This window comes from Balaenoptera borealis (assembly GCF_965194805.1).
Source record: "Balaenoptera borealis genome assembly, chromosome: 2".
NCBI lineage: Eukaryota > Metazoa > Chordata > Mammalia > Artiodactyla > Balaenopteridae > Balaenoptera > Balaenoptera borealis.
In genome coordinates, this window is record NC_138867.1 from 130,552,915 (window position 1) to 130,567,528 (window position 14,614).

Sequence of the window (14,614 nt, forward strand, 5' to 3'; positions counted from 1 at the left end):
GGCTTCAAAAGGAAACTGCCCTTAAAATTTTTAGAAATCCTACACTTAGAATCTGTAAGGTACACCCTTAAGATCCTGAAATGGACTTTTATCTATTTGAGATATCGCCTTAATTTTTTCTTTTTTTTGAGATCTTAACAAATGGTTCTGAAGTCACACTTTTGGGTTTTGGGTTTTAGATCATGTTTTCCTGACAGTACCCTGGATCTGATCTGTGCAACAAAGCCATTTATTAATGTAGCATCATTTACCATCTGGAGAGGGTGGGAATGAGAAACCATTATTTTCAAATCCAGAAAGTCCTAGCTACTTTATATTCACTAGTCCCTTCTTTAGCATTCCTCTATTTTCTTACATTTACTGTAGGTTGCCGTAGCAGCCTATAGTACCAGGTAGCACCTTCAACAGTCTGCCTGGAAATCTCATGTTCAATTATCCAGACCATTCAGTACATTTTCTAGATTCCGTATTATCACAGGAGATAGTGTTCCTAAACTTTCCACCACTACATCACAAGTGTCGTCTTTCTTTCAGCTCCCAGTAACACTTTTCTCCTGTTCCTTTAACCCATCACTTTCAATCTTCTGGAGGACCATCAAGGTTTGCTGACGGACTTTTTAAGACCCTTTAAGTTTTCATAAATAATCTCCTTAATGTTTTGTCAGTTTCTGCCCACCTCCAAGTCCCAAAGTCACCCCCTTGGTTTTAGATATTTTTGTAATTGCAGTACCCTACTTCCAGGTATGAAAATCTGTTTCAGTTATTTAGTGCTGCAGAACAAATTACTATGAAATTTAGGATATAAAATAACCATTTATTGTGTTCATGGATTCTCTGAGTTAGGAATTTAGACATGGTGTAGCGGGGATGGCTGGTCTTCCCTCCATGATGTCTGGGCCTCATTTAAGGCTTGTTGACCCACAGGTATGGTGTTGATCAAGGCTGTTGACTGGGGTCTCAACTTCTTTCCACATGGGCCTCTCTCCATGTGATTTTTTTTGTGTGGGTGAATGTGGATCTCTTCACAGCATGGTGGTTGGTTTCCCAGAGCAAATATTCCAAAAAGAGGGATTCAAGTGGAAGCTGTATTTTTTTTTTTAAGCCCCAGCCCCCAGAAAACAAATTATCGCTTCACTCTATTGGTTGGAAAAGTCACAAGCCTTCCCAGGTTTGAGGGAAATGAAAATAGACTACAACTTTTGATGTGGAGTTGCAAAGTTCTGGAGGCACACGTGGAACTAAAAATATTACTGTGACTATTTTTAGAAAGTACCGTCTTCTGTGCTTTATTTTATTTACATTATTTAAACATTCCTGGTTTTAAAAAATAATTAAACTAATACATGTATATAGCAAAAATAAAAATAAGACAAAAAGGTAGTGTGACAATTAAAAGGCTCCTCTGCTTTTTTTCTGATTATAAGTCTGCACTCCTGTTTAACTATTCAATAGTGACTAAATTTAATCTTATTATCTTTGTGTAATCTTTCAAGAGTATTCTATGCATATAGCAACATATTCAAATAAATACTGTTGCATTCCATTGAGTCTATAGGTACTTAAGTTATAAAATCCTTTCTCATTAATCCATACTGGTAGGATTAGAAATCACAGAACACTCAAACTTTAGGGAGTTTTTCTCTTAGAAGGTTTTTTTTTTCTCAATACATTGGCCATAAGTATGGTTTGCTTAAGCTAAACTGTGTCTGTATTTCCAACCCCCTGCTGATGATGACAGGAGGTAGAGCAGAGGCTCACAGTATGCTAGTCTGGTAGAGTGGCCATTGATGGGGAAAACAGTTGGTCCTTGATGGCCAAAAGTAGGTTTTGTTTTGTTTTCTCATGTTTCATGTTCTTGAGAGTTTGGTGGGGCAGAGAACAAACTCATATGGGGATTTTTGCTTGTTAAGTATAATAATCTCAGGACCAACATGTAATGACTAGGGAATGAAGGAGGAATGTGTTTTGGGTTTCTGATCAAATCTATGTAGTGGGAAGGACTCTGAGTTGGTATTTTAGAGACTTGGTATCTGGTCTTGATCTTTTTACTGCAAAACTTTGTGACCTTAAGTAAGTCTCTTTTTCTTCTCTACCTCTTGATTTTTTAAAAATTTTAACATCAAGAGGTTGGGATTGAACTTTGCTACTCTAAGTGTGGTCCATGAAACAGCAGCACCCACATTGCCTGGGATGACTTCTCTCCAGACCTACAGCATCAGATTCTGCATTTTAACAAAATCCTCTGGTAGTTCACGTTAAAGTTTGGAGAGAATTGGACAGAAGACTCTCTAAGGTCCCTTTCTATTGTAACTTTTAAGGATTAACAGGACTTAAAAGAAAAAAGTGGGGCTTCCCTGGTGGCGCAGTGGTTGAGAATCTGCCTGCCAATGCAGGGGACACGGGTTCGAGCCCTGGTCTGGGAAGATCCCACATGCCGCGGAGCAACTAGGCCCGTGAGCCACAATTACTGAGCCTGCGCGTCTGGAGCCTGTGCTCCGCAACAAGAGAGGCCACGATAATGAGAGGCCCGCGCACGGCGATGAAGAGTGGCCCCCGCTTGCCGCAACTAGAGAAAGCCCTCGCACAGAAACGAAGACCCAACACAGCCATAAATAAATAAGTAAATAAATAAATAAACCCAAAGTTTAAAAAAAAAAAAACCTTAAAAAAAAAAAAAAGAAAAAAGTAAGAAATAAAAACAAAGCAACTTCAGTGAAAATGCTATTTTATTCTCTCTGAGAAAAAAGTATGACCTATACTTGTGATACAGATTGCAATGCTCCTTTTGAAAATATAGTCAAAAGGTTTTCTTTTTTGTTAGTTCAAAATTACGGAGGCAAAAATGCCAAAGTATACAAAGAGTTCTTCTTGGGTTTAGTCATCTTATAGCTCTGTTGTAATTTCCAGCTGTATCCTTTTCTGCTTCCCTGGCTCTTGGCATCAGTCAGCTTCTCAAGGCTGCTTTAAAGAATTCTAATGGCAACAAGCTAGGACAAGGAAAGAGACCTACCAAAGGTCATGCTGCAAGGCAGTGCTGAAAATGCCAGTAATAATTGATGACAACAGTACTCCAGAAAGATCCCCTAAATACGTAAAGGATTTGGTTAAATGAAACCCAGAATAGTAACTGGTGTTCTAGGTGATTTATTATGTGATTGTATAAACAAGGGGAAGGAAGTTACTTTATTCATATCTTTAAAACATTTATCCCTTAATGTAGCCCATTACCTGAACACAATAGAGGCCTATTACTAATGGATTTATTCTATAGAGGCCTATTACTAATGGATTTATTCTGTCTTTAATCTTTCCAAAAAATATTTATTGGATACTTATTAGGTGTCAGGCATTGGGCTATAAAAAAAGAAAAGGAACATGGTTCTTTTATTTTTTAATAGCTTTATTGAGATATAATTCACATATTATGCAATTTACACATTTAAAGCATACAATTCAATGGTTTTAGTATATTTACAAATATATGCAATATAATTTAGATGTTCAATTTTAGAACATTTTCATCACCTCAAAATGAAATCCCATATCAGTTCGATATCCCCCTCTCCCCAGAATTTGTCCCCTCCCAGCCCAAAGCAATCACTAAACTACCTTCTATCTACATTCTGGACATTTCACATGAGTCATATAATACGTGGTCTTTGGTGATTGACTTCTTTCACTTCTCATAATGTTTTCAGGGTCCATCCATGTTCTAGTATGTATCAGTGCTTCATTCCTTTTTATGGTCAAAATATTCTATTATTTGGGTATATCACATTTGCTTATCTATTCGTCAGTTGATGGACATTTTTGTTGTTTCTACCTTTTGGCGCCTATGAATAATACTGCTGTAATCATTTGCATACATTAATCATTGATAATTAAGGCAGTGCTTGCTGCCTACCAAGTGCTAATGTGATCTTGAGCAAATCCCTTTACTTCTTTCAGCCTTAGTTTTCTAATCTTGTTTCTCAAGTCTTGCAGTATATTAGAATCACCTGGTGAGATTTTAAAATCACACTGATGCTTGTTTTCCACCCTCAGAGGTGCTCATTCAATTGGTCTGGTATGGGATCCAGGCATTAGTATTTTTTAGATGCCGTCCAGGGCTTTGAATATGGTGCCAGAGTTGAAAACTCCTGGATCAGGTGATCTTTAAAAACCTTTGTAGAGTAAATGGGAGTCTCTAAGTTGTGAACATTCAATTATTTGGTGAAGCCATATTTTTTAATGTTGTTGTTACTCATGTTGTTGTTGAATTACAATATGCTTAGGCAGGACACAGTATTTCCAACTGGATACCAACACTATGCTTTCAGTTGCCTCATATCCGTCCTTTTCACATATTTGCCTTATCTTTCTGGGTCTTTAAAATCTTAGACTTCTTAATTTATGGTCTTATTTATGATCCTTGGTTCTAAATGTATTCATCTACTATAGGAAAGGTTTTAAAATTTTTCTTTTTTAGTTATTGTTATTGTCCTCTTCTATGAATGGAAGTCATGATCTTACTCATCTGGAAAGACAGACAGAACTGTGATACTGAATTTTGAATACAATCTCTCATCCTGCGTTGCTCAGTTGCAGCAAGTTGGCTAGAAAATTGCCTCTCACAGCTATTGTGTCTATTGCTGTATCAGCAAAGTAAAGAAAAGGAAATCTGACATAAAACCTTCTGAAAATGCAGAGGGATTTTTTTAAATCTGGAAATTGTAGATAGATTTAAAAAAATAGCTTCATTCTTTTCTTTCCATGTATAATGATGTATTCAACTGGGGTGGGGTTGATGAGGTCACTAACTGCATTACAAACAGCTTGATCAGGTGGGCTGATTCTTGCAAGGATAATAACTTTGTTGAATTCAAAAAGAGAGAAAAGAATGGGATCCCAGGATTGCTCCTGAAGCCCCCTTCAGTTCAAAGGAGCTGGGCTAATGCTTCCCACCAGAGATGGATGATTTGCTATTGTCCAATCTTCTTGAATGGATGAAATATAATCTATAGCTCAGAAGCTCAGAAGTCTGTACGGAGGGGGCATTTTTTTGCTCTTATGTGGGGAAAAATAAAAGAGTAAAACCTATGATGATTGAAGTCACTGATATATCACTCCAGCAGTCTTGGTCCATTCAGTAATGTGACATGCTTCCCTTCTACTTAATTTTGATAAAAAAATTCTATGGCTTTTTATAGAAAACCCTCATTCTTCTTCCTAGCCCAAGTTACTTCTTGTTTCTAGCAAATGAAGCATACCAAACCTTTCACACCAGTGCTGAATAAAGATGAAAAGATATCTTAGACAGTGTATGATCCTGAGTTGGCTAATTGCATGACTTTTTAAAAAGTCCCTTCTTGCCACCCGACATGAAGCATTTGTCGAGAGATTTGCAAATGTTCCTCTTCTTCAATACCTCAGATATTAGTAACTCTCGCTACTTCATATGCATCATTTTTCATTTTTGGACAGGTTTTGGAATTTCCATGTATCAGTTGTATTCTGGTCTCTAAAACCATAGAAAAAAGTCTAAGCACTCTTCAATATGACAGACCTTTTAAATATTAGGTAAAACATGATAACTGTTTTCAAGGTCTTTTTGTTAGAATAAATATCCTTAGGTTCTTTGACCTTTAGTCATTCGCCACATGCTATGATTTTGCACCCATCCTCATCCTGGTCACTCTAAAAAGGTGAGCTCTAGTTTCTCCAAAGACCCTGTGTGAAGTATATTTGTGGAATTTAGGACTGTCTTCAATGTGTTGCCTGAAGACCAAAAGTGGAATGAGATTTTCATCTACTTGTTTCTGGACACTATTGTTTATTGCCCGCTTAAATCTTTCCTGAAGGAGGGCAGGGAATAAATAAATGGCTGTTGTTCTATTTAACATAGCCTTAGATTGCATTAGCTTTTTTCTTGGCAGCCTCATTTTTCCTGTTCAGTGAACTCAATCTCCGTGGCTGGTTAATTCTGTCACTTGAGAGTGTGATTCAAATGAAGCCAGGCTGAGTACCAAGCCATTCCACAGTCACAATCCACAGCCCTCCTCCCTACCAGTCACCAGCCTATAGATCCTTGGTTATAAGAGAAATTGAGACATGCTTTGTTCATCCCATCCCACAAATGACAATCTCGAGGCCATAGAAAAAATAAGCAGGTTTTAGCTGTTTGGGGTAATAGTCCTGGATCTGATCAGAATGGCTGGGTGACTTTGGATAAGTGTTCTAACAGGGCTTTTGGAAGTCATTGTAAAGATTAAAATAACACAGAATACTCTCCTTACCCATATCAATGTTCAGTAGTAAGCATCGTATTTTGTTAGGAAGGTGAGCACATTACTACATTTTTGGACTGATCGAACTGCCAGACCTTTTGAACATTGTTTAAGTGTTTAGATTTCAACTGTTCTTTTCTTTTTCTTCTCCATGGAATTTTTTGAGGATGGAAAGTCACTTTCTTTAACTGTCATATAACTTTTAGACATGCATTTCAGTCCACACTGTATTGTAAGCACACAGAGGAGTTTTATTACTGATTGAATTCTGTAATTTTTAGTAATAGACGTGGGGATGGGTGGAGTTTAAAAAACAAAGATTGTAATTGTGAAATCATGTTTTAAACTAGAGGGTAATGATCTAAGCTCTTAGGATATTAAGCTGTTCTCGCCATCCAGCATTGTACTAAGAGGCCCTCAAGTGTGCTCAAACCCATAACAACATTGTTAAGCCCGTGACCTTGTCTTTGATTCCTTCACTTTTCACCTGTCATATTTGGGCAAGTATGCACACGTGGTTGGTGGTCGCTCAGCCTCTGGATCCCAGGTCAGTGTCGCAAATACTCACTATGCATGTCTCCACTCACCTTTCTACCAGTGGTACACCTCCTCCATTGACTGTAGCATTCCTTCTTGTCAAGCCCAAATACAGTCAAAAACATTTCTCCATATAACATTACAGACGGTTACTGCTGGTTGGTAGTTGGCATGTGGATGAAATATCCTCATTTTAGCATAACACTCTAGGGTTAGGCCACCGGAGTTCAAATTCAAGCTCTGCCTTTTCCTCAGTATAATATTTATAATATTATGAATATTTCCTCAGCATAATTTATCTGTGTCTCAGTTTCATCATCCATAATATGGAGATAATAATAGTACCTACTCCATAGAGTTCTTGTCAGGATTAAATGAGATAATGTGAAGATGTTGGAGCAGTGTCCACACAGTTAGTTCTTAATAAATGGCAGCTGTCAAGGGAAATCAATGGTCCTTTCCTTTATGCAGTATCACCTTCAGATATACAATTAAAAACTTATTTAATAACTCAAAGCTGGATATGGACATTAAGAGTGATATATTTGATAATTACAGATGTTCAAGTATGTGTTTGTATGTTTGTGTCATACTTGATTCCTCTGTGCATTTGAGGAGATGGATCAAGATGGAGAGTGATTTAAATTTTTATAACTTTCTATTTTAGTTAGTATTTGAATTAGACCCTTTGGTAAACATGTCACTAAAATATCCTTTCCAAAATGGGCACCGATCTGGCTAATGATAGTACTCAGCCATTAACCTGAATTTCTTCCCTCTCCAATTCTATTTACAGAAGTACAGAAAAATTACCAGCTGCTTGAGGAAGCAGGAGCCAGTCATGCTGACCTTTCTGTTGGCATTTGGTTAGGTCTTACTGTTTTTCTGATAGACTGTTGGTCAGACAGCCTGTGACACTATGACTGTCTTTAGAGTGTTTGTGTGCCCCATTTCTGCACCTGTTTCAGATAGCTTTGCTGAGGTTCTGTTGCTACTCTTGTGGATATATGAAGTCTGGAAAGTGAGTGTGTGTGTGTGTGTGTGTGTGTGTGTGGTGTGATTTGAGGGAGTGTATTTATGTGTGTGCATGGACACAGGAGTTGTACGTATTGAGGAATACGAGGAGATTGTATACATATATGGTGTCTGTGTGTGGAGAAAATACATAACTACGTGTTTCTATGTCTCTGTGTTTGTACATGTGCACCTCTGACAGTATAAAGAACAGCCACTCCTCAAGTTGATCTTTTCTTTAAACAGCCTAGTCAACGTTATCCCATTTTTTTTTCTCCCATTGCCTCCTCTTTTTCTAGTTCCTCTCTATCACTTTCCCTTCCTCATCTCCATAAGTTTTACCCTCTCAGGTGGTACCACCACTTAGTAATCTGTACTGTGCCCTCTTTCTCTTAGAGCTGAGAGCCTCCTCAGCTTGCAGAGGGCTTCACAGGATGGATCTGCCTAGTTTCTCAATGGTTCTATGCAAGGTAGCTCATGTTTACCCAGGGCATATATCACTTCAGGCTTTCTTGGGTAAGGCATGCCTGAAACCTTGAATTTCAACTCTCCTCTGCTGCTCCTTGACAAAGTATTTCATCTCTGCTAGTTTCAGCTAGGCAGATCAGATATTTGAATTATACCCCATTTAATGGTGAGGAATTTCAGGCCAGTAAATTATAGAATCAGATTTAGAACCTGGTGCTCTTTTCACAAAGTCATTTTTATGGAGGGTTGGGGAGGAAGGAGTGTTCAGATCAGACATGTGGAGGGGTCTATCAATAAAACACACATTATTATTTTACATTCTACCCCTTTTCTAACCCCTGACATTGTTGAATCTTTACCCATCAGAGGCCTTAGTAGGGAATCTGTTGATTGATTGATTATTTTCTCAGGGCTTGAGTGAGATGTGTATCCTTTCCTTTTTTAGTAGTATTCCTTGGACAATTAAGTTCTGGGTAAAGGCATTTTCTTTGCTTCATACTTGGTACTGATGTTGATAACCTGCCCTGGCAAAATTAATAGTAATATTAATAATTGTGTCAGGTCATGAACAAAATCTGTCGGTATCACTAAATATTCATGCTTTCTGCACCCCTTATGTCCTGTTTACAGTTCTACTAATTAAGCATCTCAGAGCTCAGTTAGAGAAATAACAACTGAGTTTATTAATGATAACAATTATGGATATTAAATTATAGTAGGTACCATTTACATAATACAAATGAGGGAATTAATTACAAACCTAGAGAGGGGAGAATGTTCTGGCATGTCAGTGAACTCTAAGCCCACAACATTCACAGTAGGAAAGCTTTTTTCTTTTTTCTGGCAATGACATTGACCTCCAGGTATCTGTGGAAGGAGGACTACTTGGGAATCTAGAGGATATAAGCTTAAATATGACTGCTTTTCATCTGACTCATGGGGTGACTTAAGGTTAAAGCTAGTAGCTGACAGATATAAAGCCATTTGAATTTCACATTTTTTCCCCTATATATGGTATCATTTAAGACTTATAACCTCCTGAGGAAAGAAAAGTCAGATTTTACCGTTGAGGGAGTGAAGTTACACAAGCTAATGGAATACCTTTGAAAATGTTGTGTCAGCTCACAAACAGTCCCCCTGCAACAGAAATGGATCCACCTTCTGTTGGGCCATGGAAGTGGGCCTCAGGCATGTTATCTAAAATTGATGTATACTCTATTCATGCTTTTTGGGCCTGGGGAAGACACCTGACACTAGGTATGCCAATCAGATCTTTGGCTGGGAATTGGACATAGAAATAAGAATTGAGAATCAGTCGTTCCTTGTGGTTAGACCTATACCATAAAACTTGGGTTATTCCACCAGGCAAACTAGATGGCAAAAAAGTAATTGACAGGGATGAGAAAGAAGCAGATTCACAGAAGGAAGCAATAATGAAAGAGGAAATAAGCTCTCTTCCTAAGCATGCAGTGCTGTTGTAGCTTCCTTATCCAGTACTTCTGAGATTTTGTGTTCCTGCCTTTGACTTCTATGAAATGCCTGTGGATCCTTGAAATAAACTACTTGTTTTATTGTCTTTGCTTAAGGTAGCTTTAGTATTTGCTTATTATTAATAGTCTCAATTAAGACAAATAGTTTGCCTAAGTCACAAAGCTAATGGGTAGTGCAGAGTGAGAGAGAATTCACGTTTCTTTACCACATCTCTGCAGTTTTTCCATAGCCCTGTAGCTGTTTCTTATATTCCCCAGTCCTCATCCTCTATTCAGGACCCATCCAGCCCTGGCATGAGGGTGGAGCCCACTTCGGGGTTCTCAGATCTCAGAGTTGGGGATGAGACCATTCGGCTTTGCTTCTAGCATATACAGATGTGCTCTATCAGGATGCTCCTTGATTCATTAAAATGCTACAAGAAGGAAATGCAGCCAGCTGCCATTCTCCTTGCTCATCATCTTTCCTGGTGTCAGTAACACCTCATTGCAGTTGGCAACGTTGTTGACGTGAGTGACATTAGCCAGAGCACAAATCACGTAGCATCTGCTGAGGAGTGAGAAAAAAAAAAAATCACAAACACATTTATAAAAGGGAAAACAGAATCAGGGTGACATCCAGGTTGTCTTTTTGATAGTCTCTGTTTCTGGGTTTGTATTTGGGATAGATGGCTCCATTTTTTTGGTGTTCCAATTTAACTGTTTCAAAGGTTGTCTGTTAGCTTTATCTCAGAGGAAACTCATAACGTTGAACAGCTATCGTAGAACACAGGTTATAACTAGGATAACCGTGTGGTCCAGTTTGTCCAGGATGATCTTAATTTATAACTATTTTCCTAGAATAATTTTTAGTAGGACCCCTTTCCCTCTCAAACGTGTCCTGATTTGGATGATACATTATTTGATCATCCTAGTAATAGGTGATTGATCACATATGAGGACCCATCCATCACTGATATTTACTGAGCACCTACTATGAATGATCAAAGGTGGTGTGAGGGGTGTGTGTGTGTGTGTGTGTGTGTAAGTGTAAATGTAAGTAGTTCATAATCTCTGCCCTTAATGAACTTCCTTCCAGTTTAGGGAAGGAAGGAATACAGCAAAATAGAACTGTAACTCCAGGGGAAAAAAATCTTCCTAAAGGTAGGACTGGACAATGCAAGCCAACTGATTCTTTGTTTACTTTTCTTGTTGGAGGCATTGTATGCAAGGACAGAGAGTCTGGAGACAGACAGCTTGGGTTCACATTCCAACTCTGCCATTTGCTAGCTGTGTGACAAGGAGAAAAGCGACTCATCAGCCCAAGCCTCTAGTTTCTCAATTACATGTGTGGATGGTAACAGTGTCTTACTTGTATTGTGAGGATTGTGTTATGTGTGGAAGGTGATTATCATAGTGCCTAGTGGAAACTAAGAACTCAGTAAATCAGAGTTGAGATAGGATTCGTAGCAGCATGTCTTTATTGAGTGAAAAATCTTTGGAATCAGACCTTGTCTCTACCATTCAAACTCTGTGACATATTAGGTAGGGCTATTCATAGAATCCCAGCACTGTAAGGCCCTGTACTGTTATCCAGCCCCATCCCTACCATTCAGCAGTGAATGGTTGGTAGGTAAACAACATTCCTTAGAATCATTCATCACATTTCTTCTCTACATTTTCAGATAGAGTTGTGACAGCAAGGCAAACTGTGTGCTGTGGGCTTAGGAGAACAGATGGTGTCAGAAAAATCTAGCATGTGATGGAAAAACATGGTGTGTTCCCATCCAGCAGAGGAAGGGGCAGGAACAGTGTGTACTGAATAATTCCTCTTTCTGAGTGGTGAAGGTGGGAAGTAAAAGGAGATAGTGGGATATCAACAGCACAGTCCTTCATGGAAAAGGTCTAGAATGCTGCTTCTCTAGAATTTCCTCCCTGGACCTAGAAAGGTATTAAATTTTCTTAAAGGCTGTTTGAACACATGTTTCTTGGAAATGCACTAGGAACTCTTTCCATGAGTTGGTTGAAAAGTTTGGGACATCTTGGGACCTTGTCCAAAGAATATGGGCTCCTCAAAAAAAAAAAAAATTAGATATAAAGCTAAACTTATTTAAATTACTGTTATTCACTATGATTATTTAAATTAATGACTAACTTTATTGAGCCCTGTATGTCAGATCTGAGCTAAAAGCTCTAGTAAGCATTGTCTTATTAAATGTCTATGACTGCATTCTGACATAAGTGCTATGATAATTCCTATTTTGCTTATAAGGAAACTGGTTCAGAGAGGCCCAAGGGTCTAAACAACCACTAGGAGGAAAGGCCTTTTACCTAGGCCAATCTGTGTCCAAACGTTATGCTCTTGATTACTATGCTGTATGCTATGATGAACTTGCCCTAAAAAGAATACATTATAGACCTAGCTAAGCAAGATCTTTGATGATCATGGTGTTGAAGGATGGAATAATACTGAATGGAAGAAGAAGAATTAAAATACTGAGAGCTAGAAAGGTATTTCTGGTTTGACTGAATTTTCCTCCTGTTCCCAATCTAAATTACATGGGGCTCTGGCCTTACAGTTGGGTAGCTAGTCTTGTTTCACAGGGAAGATCTTTTAGTTTTACTCTGGAAAACATTCCAAGATTTTAGCAATAGTAAAGTGCCAGAAAGTGCCAGAAAGTTCTTCCTGATTTTGAATCTAAGGTGGTGTTATTTAGTCTAACTGGACGATATGGGTAGGTACTGGAATATAAGTTATTTTTGCTATATTGGGTAATACAGTGATTCCTCATTTTTTTCTTTCTTTTAATTCTTTAGTCTATTAATATTTATGATATGAATTCTCTATGCCAGGCTCTTTGCAGACATAGAGAAGACACAAGGCAAGAAAAAGAGACACAATGCCTATTCTTATTAAGTTTATTATCTTGCTTTGTCCTAGGAAAACAAAAAAAAGATTATGAAATCCTGCTACATTCAATAGTAGGGTATAGTAATTGCATTTTGCCATTCATCTATATTTAAAGTTATTTGCTTGCATATGTTTCTAAATGCATCCACAAGCCGTCTCCTAATAAAGCCACGGAGACATAAGCAGTGTAGTGTTTAATGGCTAATTGCCTTGATTCAGAAAGGTAAGAGGGTCACAGCTTTGCTGAGTAACCCAGAATACGTTGTTAAATTTCTCCAAGCTTATTTAGTAATTTAGAAAATGACCCTCTGTCCTCCTTTCTCTGCAGGCGAGCCAGAACTATCAAATCATTTTCCACATGAAGATTCATCTGTCCCAGAGTTGAACAAGTGCCTAGAGCCAGAGGACTCTAAAGATCTGGTTTTGAAGAAGCAGCTTTTTCTCCTTTTCCCTGTCTACTTTTGGGTGAGTCACCTCATCTTCCATTAATTGGGAATGCCGTTCCATGTGCTGCCTACCTTGATGATGGCCCAATGTTAGGATCCAGTGAGATGGATTTGAAAGTGCTCTGTGGATTCAAGGTTTTCTAGTTCAGTGGAACTTCAATCTGACAGCTTAGTTGATAGGCATGAAATAGTTTCAAATGGTGTGGTTGTATACTTTGCAATATTAGATGGTTTCTTTGTGAAAAGAGACAAGAAGATGACGATGTGAATTGTTCTCTGAATTCAGATATCACCGCAACAAAATGCCTTCTGTAATACAATTTCTGGTGAGTGACCAAGTTGAAATGCCTGCATCGTCATCTATCAATGCATGAAACAGTCTATTCAATACAGTGAGTTGGTCCTCAAATTTCTGTTTCTCTTCCCTGTTTATGAGACATGTCCATAGCTCCTGACACCAAGTCCCAAAATCTGCCTCCAGATTACAGAGTATGCTCAGAAGGGAGCTGTTCCCTTGTCAACAATGAGCATTAGTACAGCAGTTGGACTGGAAGGAAAAGGCTTTGTCTATTAGGAAGCCTGAAGAGCTTGGTTGCTAGGCAACCCAGTCTTTAGGCAGCAAATAGTGTATACCACGAGGGAATCCAGGGAGGTGGGCCTGGAAAATAGGGAGAAGCAATTCCATACTCAGAGTCAGCTGAGGTAGGAAAAGAAAAAGCACTGCTTACTACCCAGGTAAAGAAGAGGTGCACACACTGAATTAAGTTGTGCATTTTAGCCTCAAAAGTGTTAGGTACCAACACTCACAGGTAACTAAACTATTATCTGGAAAACTGTGTGACCTTGAGTAGGTGACTTTCTCCAGCTTCAGGTTGTGTGGCCAAAGCACAAAGCCAAGGAGCCAAGTATCACTAACTTCTCCTCATTTCTACCAATGCAGCCACCACATGAACATATACCTCCTTAAATCAGAGAAACGTGATTCTGATCTTTTATATACTGCATTTGCATGAAACGATGGATAGGAGAGGCTATATTACTAAAAACCCTGAAGTAAATGCTCTTTGGAGTTCCTGAAGCTTAAGGTTCTAAATAAAATGACTATTTCCCATGTCTAAACACAACTAAATATTTACACAGGGCAGAATATGCCAAGATGCAGATATGGGGGAAGTTATCTTTCATGCAGCCAAGTTCTTATAGTTCCTCGCTCCCCAAATATATTCCTCACCCAGCTGCCAGCAGACTCGAACGATGCAAAGTTTGGTACTTTGGGGGAAGTTAAGGCATAAACTACTCCTGAGCCACTTGGGCAGTCTGACATATCAAGTAAACATTCACTGATTCTCGACTTAAGCCTGACAGTTTATTTGAACGCAAAGGAATGAGGCACCTTCCAATGAGATTTGCTATGAAAGCCATCCAGGGTTGAGAACTGGCCTGAGGTTGGCACATGTAGGCCCATGAGTGTTGAGTCATTACAGAGAGAAGGCATTAGATGGTAAG

The 14,614-nt window shown here is 38.6% G+C and overlaps 1 long non-coding RNA gene across 1 annotated transcript in view; it reads left to right on the top strand.

Annotated features, from left to right (window-relative positions):
- The window catches only part of LOC309622900, a 282,712-nt gene extending 268,457 nt beyond the window's left edge, over positions 1-14,255 (top strand). The window contains exon 2 of the long non-coding RNA XR_014241204.1: positions 12,991-14,255. This is a non-coding gene — a long non-coding RNA (uncharacterized lncRNA). The remainder of the gene's footprint in view (positions 1-12,990) is intronic.
- The last annotated feature ends 359 nt before the right edge of the window (positions 14,256-14,614 follow it).